Genomic DNA, 11,905 nt, shown 5'->3' on the forward strand with positions numbered 1-11,905 from the left:
GCTAACCGTACATATTTAAATACATTTTAGGTTTGCCTTTATTCTAATTTTCTTGTAACATGATTTAAAATTATCTCCCTTTGTATTCAAATGTTTTTATACAATTGATTTGAATTAAATAAGAAAATATTAATTTACGTAAAGGCTGGGATAAACATAAATTCACTATTGCGAGACCATGACCTGAATGGGTAGGGGTTAAATCCCATGAAATAATCGAAGCTACATGTTTTTGTTTGTTTGTTTGTGTCATTTTACGCCTTTTTGCAACAGTATTTCAGTCATATAGGCGGGGAGTTTCCTAACCATCGTTCCTGGAGAGTTACACCAGTACTTGACTACCTTCCTCCGCGCTAAACTACCAAAGCATCTCCCGGGGATCGACGAAGCTACATGTAGTACTAGGGACTAAATAGGGAAAATTTTCGTTAGTTTTACTCAAGATGCTTTTACATGCATTAACTTTGAATACAAGCAATCCCTGCACACAGAGTAGAACCATGTACGCAGTATCAGAAATGTAGATAAATCGCTTGATATCGTGGCGGAAATCGAATAAACTGAGATTAGAGAGATTTATCCCCCCAAAAAGTAACCTTAACTACCCCGTCATGGGGGTACCAAGTCCATGTGGATTGTTTCCCTTTCATTACATAAATATATAATAATAAACAACAGAAACGAAACTTGGTGTTGATGTTATTTATTTACTACTTTCATTAAATTCCAAATTTAAATATCCAAACAAATGATCATAAATACCATGAATTTCAAATAGCACTAAACGAAGAGACCAGGGCAGACTGTTTCCTTCTTATATAACCCAAAATTTAACCTTGAAATAAACTTAACATGAATTTTATCTAGGCAGAAGCTTTAAAGGGACACATCTTTAGATGAGCAAAAACTTTAAAGTTTACATCAAATTTGAGGAAAATATATTTAATCATTTATAGTTTAATATTTAGAAAACAAATATATTCACATTATAAATGAAAATTTTAATGGTTCATGCATATTATTTGTTTGTTTTTTTCTTACCTGTTACTAAAAAAGGGTAAACTTATTTCTGTATGTTTTGAGAAGTAACAAGAATTTTTTGTGAATAGTAAGTGCCTACAGCAATGTTTAAATTTCTTAATTTGTACCGTTTACATTTTTTAAAAGTTTCACTAAATATTAAACCACATATCTGGGGAGAAGTATTTTTATACACCTAAATCAAGGCTAGCTGCTTTAAGTATTTCAATACGCCTTAATTGAAGCTAGCTGCTTTAATATTTTTTTAATACACCTAAATCAAGGCTAGCTGCTTTAAGAAGTATTTCAATACACCTTAATAGTGGCTTCAGCTTCAAAAAGAATTTTAACACACTTAAATCAGGGCTAGCTGCCTTAAGATGTTGATATACCTAAAATGAGGCTACCTGCTTTAAGAAGTACAGTAATATACCTTACTCCAGACTAACTACTTAAAGAAGTATTTTAACAAACCTAAATCAAGGCTAGATGCTTTAAGAAGTATTTTAATATTCCTAAATCTATATAAAATATCAGTATGTAAGCAAGGAAACAGTCTGCCCCTAATGTCAAGAGTATAACAGAAAATCCCATTGGAAACAATCTAAAATATTGGATGAAAATTTATATAAACTCTCAGGTACATGATTAGTCATGATGAAATTTATTATACACGAGAAAAAAAATGAACACTGAAACAACAATTTTAAACAAAAACTACAAGACTGGCTTATTCTGGCAATTTTTGTCTGTAAACTGCATCCATTTATCAATACATTATCATAATTTATTTGGCTTGGAACTAAATAAATACTCCGAAACTCAAATTCATTCACTTTTAAACACGTACATCTAGTTATCTCAGAAAACATTTCTTCTGCTATAAATATCAGTTTTCAAAATAAGCGCACAAAAAGAAAAAAAGTCGGACAAAAGTTAATCCAATCAAATATTCAACTATTTCAAAATCTAACAAAAGGCCAATATTTTGTTATATTATTCACTATGTATATAAGACTTTGTTATTTGATATTCCCAATGAAGCACTGTAGCTCGGATATGATGTCACAAACTGTAAACAGTAATACTGTCAACAACTCGCAGTAGTACTATAGGGGTAGTGATGTATGTTAGTTGTAGATTAGTACGCTCTTTGTTGTTGTTGATTTCTTTGAGGTCTTCTATCTGAAAGAATAAAAAATACATACATGTATATTTATATTTTCCTGTTTGTAAACATTTTTGTTATGTTTTAAGCTGTACAAACACTGTTGCGATGATATATAGCCATTTCACAGCTATAATTGTGGAAAAAACCTTCCGTAAACATGTTTACATTATGCAACATTTTACCACAACACATTCTATAAGGTGTGATGTAAACAAAAGAAAACAAAATATTGATGGATGGACTTTTGAATTTTCCAATCTGCTAGAATTAAAGTTTACAATTTGAACAAATATTCTGAGACAAAATGATTTTGTTGGATGAATTAGACAAAGCAAACCCTAAATTCAGGATACCAGTAAAAACATAGCATGCAAATTGTAATTTACAAAACAGACTTATCAAAACTTCTCAATATGATTACAAAACTAAAATTCATTTCTGCCTAATTTCGACAACAGATATTTCTTTAAAAAATCTAATACTGGATCATTTCAACTATGGTATTTTTGTACTACCAATAACCAATAATTTAGTGAATTGTTAATAATAATTTATTAGTAAAATAATGTAATAAAGTATAAATCGTTAATGGTGGGTATGTCCACATATGCATGCAATACAACATTTCAGTAATAGTTTCATAAATAATTCTTTAAATTTTCTTGTAAAAAATAATTTTTGTTTTTAGTCCTTGACCTAGAAATCATCAAAACAACTCTTACCAAGATTAACATGGAAAATGGAACAGCTTGATATTTTAAATATAGAACTGTCTATTGTTTACGTTACGGCTTTTAGTCAATTAACATTATGTCAAGTTGGGTGCATGGAATAATACCTATTTTATCCTGAACATTATTTTTTCCAGCCATAGTTTTAACATGTGAATAAAAAATCACAATCCCACCATAAACATCAATTTAATTTAAAGGAATGATCACTAAAACTTTATTTTGGAACACACTCCTAATGGACAAGTTATGTAGTTGAGGGTACTGATAAAATTCAACTATATTACTTCAGCTAACCTATCTATTCTAAATCTAATAAGCATTTGTTTACAACAACAAAGTCTCTAAGTATTCCCATTCAAACTATAAAATTTTATTCTGAATTCACTTAATTTCGTGGTTTTGTAACAAAGATCATCTTCGTGGGTTCTTCAATTTGTTTACTTATATAATTTTTCCAAAAGGTAAAATGTAAATATTGTGATGCAAAATAATCTAACAGCAGACGAGATGAAATTTTGCTGGATATAAAACTTGTTGATTTGACCTTTGGATCCATGAAAACCACAGAAATTAGTTTGGAACTTCCCGGCAAATAATAATGATTTTTCAGTAACTGATTAAAACTAGGTTTTTGCAAACTACATCATGAAAATTCCGAAATTGCATTTCTAAAGAAATTGTAACATTATTTAAATTTCAGTATTATAGTTTCGTCAGAACATGCATTTTAATAATTTAACACAAGTTGAAATACTGAAATAGTTCTTGCAACATATACACTTTGTTCATGCCTTCAGAACTTATTTTGTATTTAAGACACACCTCTAATGTAGTTTCTGAACAAGTGCTCCTTTATTCTATAAATAAACTAAATTTCGGATCAATTAAATAATGACATTGACCTGCTGGAACTGATTATAATGACACCTTTGCACAAAATAAGGACTTTAAATAAACATTTTGTTTTTTTCACCGTGAATATTTCATTTCGTCATATTTACAAATTGTAAAACTACCACCATTACATTACTGCATCAATACATGTATAGGAAGGAGACTTTTTCACCCCTGGAAACCATGTTATTTTCAAACATACATTTGTCTATATTTCATCAATATTGCTAAACACCCATAACCAAAATCTATTATAAACACAGGGTCAGACCAACCTGGGCAACATTTCATAACAGTAACTTAAACATTCAATGACATAACAATTGTAAACAATGCAGTAAACAAGTTGAAGTCAATACAACAACTCTGTTATAAACAAGCATCCATAGAATACAAGTTGTTCTCCATGAGTATTGCTTTCAACAGTAAACTTTAACCAAGAACCTTAAAATAAATCTTCAAAAGTTTGGAAAATAAGGTAAAAAAAATTAATAAAGACAGAATGCTTCCTATGAAAAGCTCCATTTTTTCAGTCAAATGTCTTACAATTTTGCCATGACAAGAAATCACCACAATTTTGACCCTGACCTTTAATTTGAGGCAAGTCTTTCGATTCAAGCTTTACTCAAAGAGAGATTACAGCTTAGTTTGAATTTCTCCAACACTTTAAAGGTCACATCGGGACTTTCCAGGTTTTTAAGAATACTTATTAGGTGCCCCTTCACATTAATACAGGTTAGAACCAGCACTCGATTAGAACCCTTGCTCTTCCATTAGCCAGCTTGATAGCTTCCTGACAAAGAATTTAAAGTCTGGGTTGGCCAAATCTGATTTTAATTTAATTGTTTGTCTTTATCTGAATCATTTCTTAACTTATCCGTACAATATAATATAAATAGTAAATTCTTGAAAATTTCCACTTGTCCGTACATGCTGGGGGACAACCTGAGCAATGCTGACAATTGGATTTTGTCGCCCCTGAAAGTCAAGCGACCTGGAATTAACACTCTACAGGTACAGAAGATAGAGCTTTCATAATGAAACATTCTGTCAATATTAAGCAAACTATCACCTTCTCCAGTCACCACAATTTTATTAGCCCTTTCACTGGTAAATAAAACGATGGATAATTATATTAAAGAGATGAGTATTAGTTTTAAAGTCTCACCATCCAGTGTTAGTCATGCTGAAGGTGTTGCTGCTATATACATGTATAGAGCGAAAAAAATAATATTAAATTAAGAAAACTCCCAACTTAAAAATCTAATCAATAATATTAGATTAAAACTATTCCAAACTCAAGAATCCTCATCATCTATCAACCAACCATCTATTGTGTAACAGATTTCTAATGAAAATTGTTCTCAGAAGAAAGATTGTTATTCTAAACACAACTAACATTGAAGATGTTATAAAATATGGAAAGATAAGTGAACAAATAATTTTTGCTAGTCTACCCTACCACAGCTGATCCTATATGTTAATAGCATTTTCTTAATAAATAAATTCTACACTACAAAGCTATATGGCTTTCCACCCCCACCCTTTTTAAAAGCACCTTTAATCCCACTTTTTATTTTTGCAAAAACTCAAAAAATCAAACATACATTGAATCAGCTGTAATAATAAATTAAAGCTAAAGTGACTTAGAATTTAAAGAAAAAAGAATCCGTGTTAGCTAATAGAAATCAAAACCAAGCTAAAAGTAGTAGTTATCCACTTCTGAAAAAACACTATACCGCTAAATTTCAAACGTTCACTTACTAGGATATTTATTAAAGAAAAAGTTCCCTTGTTTTATTTCCAGTATTCTTTCATTGTTTTCCACGAGTGTTCCGACCTTTTCTGACAGTTGTAGAGCAAGTGCTTGTAGACGTGTTGGTTCTGTCCGGTGCATGATCACTGTTTGAGTTGGCTCGTCCAGAGATGCCTAAATAAGTAATTATATATGCATTATACAGTTTTTTTTATAATTATGAATGGTAGTAACTTGTCATTTTCATACAAATACTGTCAATTCAATTAATTTATTGGTCACTAAATTTCTTGGTTTTGTAAAGCATGACATTTTCATGGGTTCAGCCGTGTTTATAAAACTATATAAATATCACGATCATCCATGAAAAGCGACATAACAAATGTGCAGGGATTCACCGTGGCTGGAGTTCTTATGCTTCCACCCTTATAGATCCTGTATGTTGTATTTGAGATTGTATGCCACACTTAAGTGAAATCATAAATATGTATGTAATTATGCTTATAAAACAATTTTCAGACATCGAATACTATTCAAAATATGTAATGCAAATATTTGTACATATTATATGTAATCATTAAAATATATGCATTCATGTCTTATTTTGACTTTATATAGAAAATAAAACTTTTATTACCTCCCTTTATTTACATGAAATGTTAAATTTAGTTTCTTTATAAATAATGCTTTTTGGAACTTACAAAATTGATAAATCATTTTAATGATATAAAGTCATAAAAAATTTTGCTACAGGATCATTACAGGAAATTCTTCAGTCACAAGGGCTTTAATCTTTTACCGGGAGGTAAGAAAATGGGACATACATACTGTTACACACAAAACTACTCACCATTAATTCTTCATTGATGATCATTTTACTAATGATGGAGTGCACTTTATAAACGTCTAGCTCGAACATTTCAGCGAGGGTGACCAGACTGAGGATATCGTATACACTGCTATACATCCGCAAACTCTCCTCCTGTATCTTACATACAATCATGTCCCGTACTTCATCTTTGTTTTGGAACAAATCCCATACCTACATAGACACAATATTTTTTTTTTAATCAAATCTATTTAGCCACGGAATGAACAAACATGTTTACCCCTGATTTTTTTTATCAACAAAAATACTTGAAAAACATAGATATAAATTCACATACATGTTGTTCTTTTATTTTGTTCACCAATAAATACAGAGATGTAACACAAATCATACAATATGACTTTAAAACTTGATAACATTCATTTTTTATTTAAAATATTCTTTTTCAAGCCTTTAATATTTTTCATACATCTTATCATATTACATATAAAGGTTATTACCCATGCCATTAGGCAAGGGTAATATTGCAAACAACTGTGGATGCACGGTCGTATCACCTGTCAAAAAAAATCCTATTGACAAATTTATATCACACCTTTAGTTTCCTCTATTTGACAAAAATGAAAATTTATTTACAAATTGATAGCAGCAGTGCACAATGTTTGTTTGATTGGGTTTTACTTCACATGGACACAGTATAGGTCATATGGCGACCTTCCAGCTTTACTGGTGGAGGAAGACCTCAGATTCCCTGCCGTGCATTTTTTCAGGCACAAACGAGCGACTGAGTAGAACCACTAACATTCCGAAAGCTAGCTGGATAGCTTCCTCACATGAAAAAATCCACAATCCCTGTCGGGATTCGAACCCAAAGCGATGAGGGGCAAGTGGTTTGAAGTGAACGACGCAGTGCATAATGATTAATATACAAAACGTAAATGATAAATGAAACTATGGTTAACTTAGAATTCATTTTATCATTAATGATGAGGTTTTTACAAGCTTTCCAGTCGCCAGTCTTCATGGCTTAAGACGCGGCTACAATATGCTCTCTCATGCTCTCTGGTGGGCCAGTGTTTGACGCTCGCTCATACGTAACACGTGATGAAAATTCTTACTGATCATTCTACGTCTAGCATCCATCTCGTGGTCTGTAATAGGAGTTAATGTTTATATGATCAATTACACTTAGGAGTATAATTAACCAATAAATTGCAGAATATCTTAAATGGACTTGCAAACATTCTGTTTCTGGAACAGTTTTATATCATCAAGATGAAAATTTAATGTGAATCAGCCAAAAGCAAAGGGCCTGGTCAGACAGCACAGTATAAATTTATTGTTTATACAAATTTATTTTAACTTGATTGTGTTGGAAGCTATAAGCTTATTGAAACGCTCTCGAATCTGTTGCTCCAACTAACAATTACTTAGCAATGAACGTAAAGTTTCTTGCTCTTGCTTAAGGAAATAACAGCTTGTCTCTGACAGTGTTTGAACCCACGCGGCCAGCAATCCTCAGATTACATGTGTGACTGGTAAACCACTAGGCCATGCCGCCACAGTATTGCAAGGCTTTATACAGGTGGCTAAGACTTATCAATTTCTGTAACAGTGGATCAAGGGTTTAGATATTCAGCTCTCTATTTTACAAGAACAAGCGTAAAGAATCACTGACCTGCCATATAAGGAATTTCCATCAACATGGCGGATACAAGATACACACATTCTAGCAACTCTTTATTAATGTGCATATGGTATGGTAGTAAACGTCTTTTCTCTATCTTTTCCTGTTCAGGGGTACGCTCATGCTGACGCTGTTGAAGCAGACCCTTGAAATAGAAATAAAATTTTATCAAAAGTCAATTCTTACAGGCTCTATCCATTAATGTTTTAATATTAAGCTTTCTAAAACAAGAATGTAAGAAAAATACACTTTATAAGGCCAACACACAAAAATATTAAATCAGAACATACTTCCCAAGATTTAGATTATTTTGTTTTATTGCAAATCTATACAAGAGCAACGCATATGATGTTAACGCCTGTCTAGTAAAGATTCTAAGTTCTAAGGGGCACAACTCCAAAAAAATTGCTTTCAGGATTATGCCCATTGTCTGACAAATGCACTTTGTGATGATAAGCAAGTATTACAAGTTTCATGTTGGTAGCTTTTGGAATTTCTGAATAATGGGCACTATTAAAGTTTTTGCACAACAACGAGGACAATGCAGTGATCATAATAGCTCGACTAACCCAAACCCTATTGGGTGATGATATATACATAATTTGTGCACTACGTTCATTAAAATACTTCCAAATCTCAACACTGATTGCAGAGAATATTTTAATATCATTATTCTATTTAACTTCAAGCCATGGATACTAGGTATCATCAAAATTCGCCAATAACCCTTTCGGGGGAGACTTCCTAAAACGCTATTTTTACTTTAAGCTCTGGTTGCCATCCTTTTCAGACTGCTTTAAAATTGAGCTAGAGCCAAGTTTATTTTTCTTTCAAGGGAAATCTCAAATTTTTCTGAATGTTGTGTTAATTTCCCTGATTTTTTTGCGTCACTTACCTGTGCCAGAAGTTCCTTAGCTCGACCTCCACTCTGGATATTTACTAGTGCATTATGAGCATCCTTGATCATCCCTTGTCTGAAAGAACATAGGCCCAACTGTACCATTGTACGATTATATAGGATCTGAACATATAAATGGTAATCTGAAATCAAATACTGATAAAACTAATGTAAGGATTTCGTTAATGACTTCATCACATAAATCATGGCGCAGTAGCGTAATAAAGGCAATGCTTTTTGGTGGTTTATAGAAATATAACAGTGAAATATAAAACTGACTCAATTTGATATTTTCACTGTTTTGAATTTAAGCCTGTTATGTTGTTTCAGTGATATACCAGCATGCAAAGTACTGGGAACCAAGTTAATGGCGTAACGTGGTATACTCGTATGACGTCACGATAAATTATTTGGCATGTTTTCCATCTAGTATGAGGTTAAAATGTCTTTTTAAACGTTTCTTTGCATATATAAAAAGAAAATTTGTTTAGTTTAGTGTAAGATCATAATGAACACCAAAAGTTAATATCACACTTTCAGGCAATGCCACTTGTGAAATATACCTTTTGGTGCTCATTCTGTAAAATATATTCCCATCTTATACTGAACTAAACAATTATCCTCTATTTAATTTACAAGAGGGCCAAGATGGCCCTAGATCGCACACCTGACCCATCCAACTGATTAAAAAATGTGACCACTAGAGTATTAACAAGGTTTTCCCATATCTAAGCAGTGTGACCTAGTTTTTGACCCCGGTGACCTTTATTTGAACTTGACCTAGAAATCATCAAAACAAACTTTCAGACCAATTTCCAGGATATTTGGATCAAAACAGTGGCCACTCGAGTGTTAACAAGATTTTTTTATTTTTAGCTCCTGTGACCTAGTTCTTTTATCCGATATGACCTATGTTCGAAGTAATCTGAGCTATTATCTATACAAGCATCCTGACCAAGTTTCGTGTTGAATGAGGCAAAAATGTGACCAAAAGTGTTAACAAGATTTTTCTATTTTTAGTTCCTGTGACCTCGTTTTTCATCCGAGATGACCCATTTTAAAACTCATCCGTACAATTACCTAGACAAACATTCTGACAAAGTTTGATGGTATTTGAAGCAAAAATGTGACGGCTAGTGTTAACAAACAAATGTGGGCGGATGATGGACATTCAACAATCTTAAAAGCTCACCCTGAGCAAGCTCAGATGAGCTAAAAATAAAAAGCGTGTTTTATTTCCGAAATAGGAAATTTTCCAATCAGGAAGTGAAAAGGGTAATCTTGTACTTTCACATGAGGAAAAGATTCACAACTGTTTAATATTTATCAGGATAACTGTCACTACGCATACTAATGTAATGTAGGTCAACAACTTTTGTAAATCAAATGAGACATATTAAGAAAACAATTAATGTTTTAAACAGTTACAGTAGACTGTTGCTTTTACGTTTTGAGCTATAAATTATTTACGTTTTTCTTTAATGCATCTAACTACCTTGATAACAACCAAAATAGCCAAATACACAAAATCAAGATAACGAGTCTTTTAAATGTCATTTCAAATTGTCCCATTTATACTATACAAACATATGGTGATGTTTACACTTTGATTATATCTATAATGACAGAAATCGTTTTGTAAAACAAACCAAGAGCTACATAAATTATACTTTACACCAGCCATATCACTGGGTTTTTTATTCTGAATGACAGTAAGTATGCAATAAATTTTAAATTGATTTTCTTTATCTTCCAAGCAGGCATTTTTATTCATAAGTTTCAATAATCAATACCAGATAAAAGTAGAAGAAAGTAGCCTTAAACTACTGCTTTAAATGTAATACTGTAAAATTGCTATTAAACGCCTCTGGGAGCTAAACATTTTCCAAAAGGGGGGCTATCATTACAACACATTTTTTACTAAATCCAAAAATCATTGTAAATACATTTAGTATTAGCAAGTGATGGTAATAACATTAAAAGTGTTTAAGGCTTTAAAGTTTAATATGATACATTTTTGTGTTTACAATAAAATAAAATGGATTCTGAAGGATTTGAATAAAATTATGGCTTAACTCATGAGTTCAGCACGGATTAGTAGATTGTTTCCATATCAAAATGCCTGGGGGGGGGGGGCTTTTATTAGGGAAGGGGATTTTATAAGGAATTGTACGGTATATTCAATCTCTATTGTGGGTGTAACGTGATATTTTATAAATTTATATTTACTACAAGTTTACATACCACTGAGTAGAAGGGCACTGACTTGTCGGATCAATAACTTAAGAAGCCAATATTTTTCAAAATCCTAATGAGGAGTATAAATCACTGGTGAGTAATTTTCCCTCGAAATTTAATGTTTAAAATTTTTCAAAAAAAGATTACTAAAAATATTTTAATATTTTAAATCAAAAAACGATTTAACATAAAAATAACCTTAAGAGAAAATTTCCCCTGTCCCCACCCACAATAAAACTGGTTTTTTTAATTTTTTGTTGGGTTTGGTTTTGTAAAAGGGCGATTGTCTATTTTTTAAAGTCACAGACCCCCTTTAAAAAGGGGAAAAATTTCACCCAGAGCTTAAAGTGAAAAGGGTTTTTCAACTGGGCTAAAAGGATTTTTTAAAAAATTTGAAAAATCCAACTTTAATAATGGCCCAGTTCAAAAAAAGGAGGCTAGCCCTGGGGCTGAGAAATTCAGCAGATTTTGGTATAAAAATGGTTCGTTTTTATAGGAATTTCACATCCTTAGTTTAAAAAATATTCAGTAATGCACAAAATTTTAAAGTTCAAGGGGAAAAAGTGCTGAAAATTTTGAAATTAATGTTGGAAAAGTATTTGTTCATATTTAATAAAACCAATAAAATGTCAAATGTCCATTGGAAACTGAAATGAATTTTATAGCAAGAATAAGAAA

The 11,905-nt window shown here is 31.7% G+C and overlaps 1 protein-coding gene and 1 pseudogene across 1 annotated transcript in view; one reads left to right on the top strand and one right to left on the bottom strand.

Annotated features, from left to right (window-relative positions):
* Window positions 1-7,371: 7,371 nt before the first annotated feature.
* On the bottom strand, window positions 7,372-9,094 carry LOC132726984 (eukaryotic translation initiation factor 3 subunit C-like; annotated as a pseudogene).
* Window positions 9,095-11,285: 2,191 nt separating this feature from the next.
* Window positions 11,286-11,905, top strand: part of LOC132727112 (E3 ubiquitin-protein ligase TRIM71-like) — a 39,520-nt gene continuing 38,900 nt past the window's right edge. Inside the window, exon 1 of the mRNA XM_060712528.1 lies at window positions 11,286-11,320. The gene's annotated coding sequence lies outside the window, so the exon portion shown is untranslated. The remainder of the gene's footprint in view (window positions 11,321-11,905) is intronic.

This window comes from Ruditapes philippinarum, unplaced genomic scaffold (genome assembly GCF_026571515.1).
Source record: "Ruditapes philippinarum isolate M1 unplaced genomic scaffold, ASM2657151v2 ctg2177_1_1_1_1, whole genome shotgun sequence".
Classification (NCBI taxonomy): Eukaryota; Metazoa; Mollusca; class Bivalvia; order Venerida; family Veneridae; genus Ruditapes; species Ruditapes philippinarum.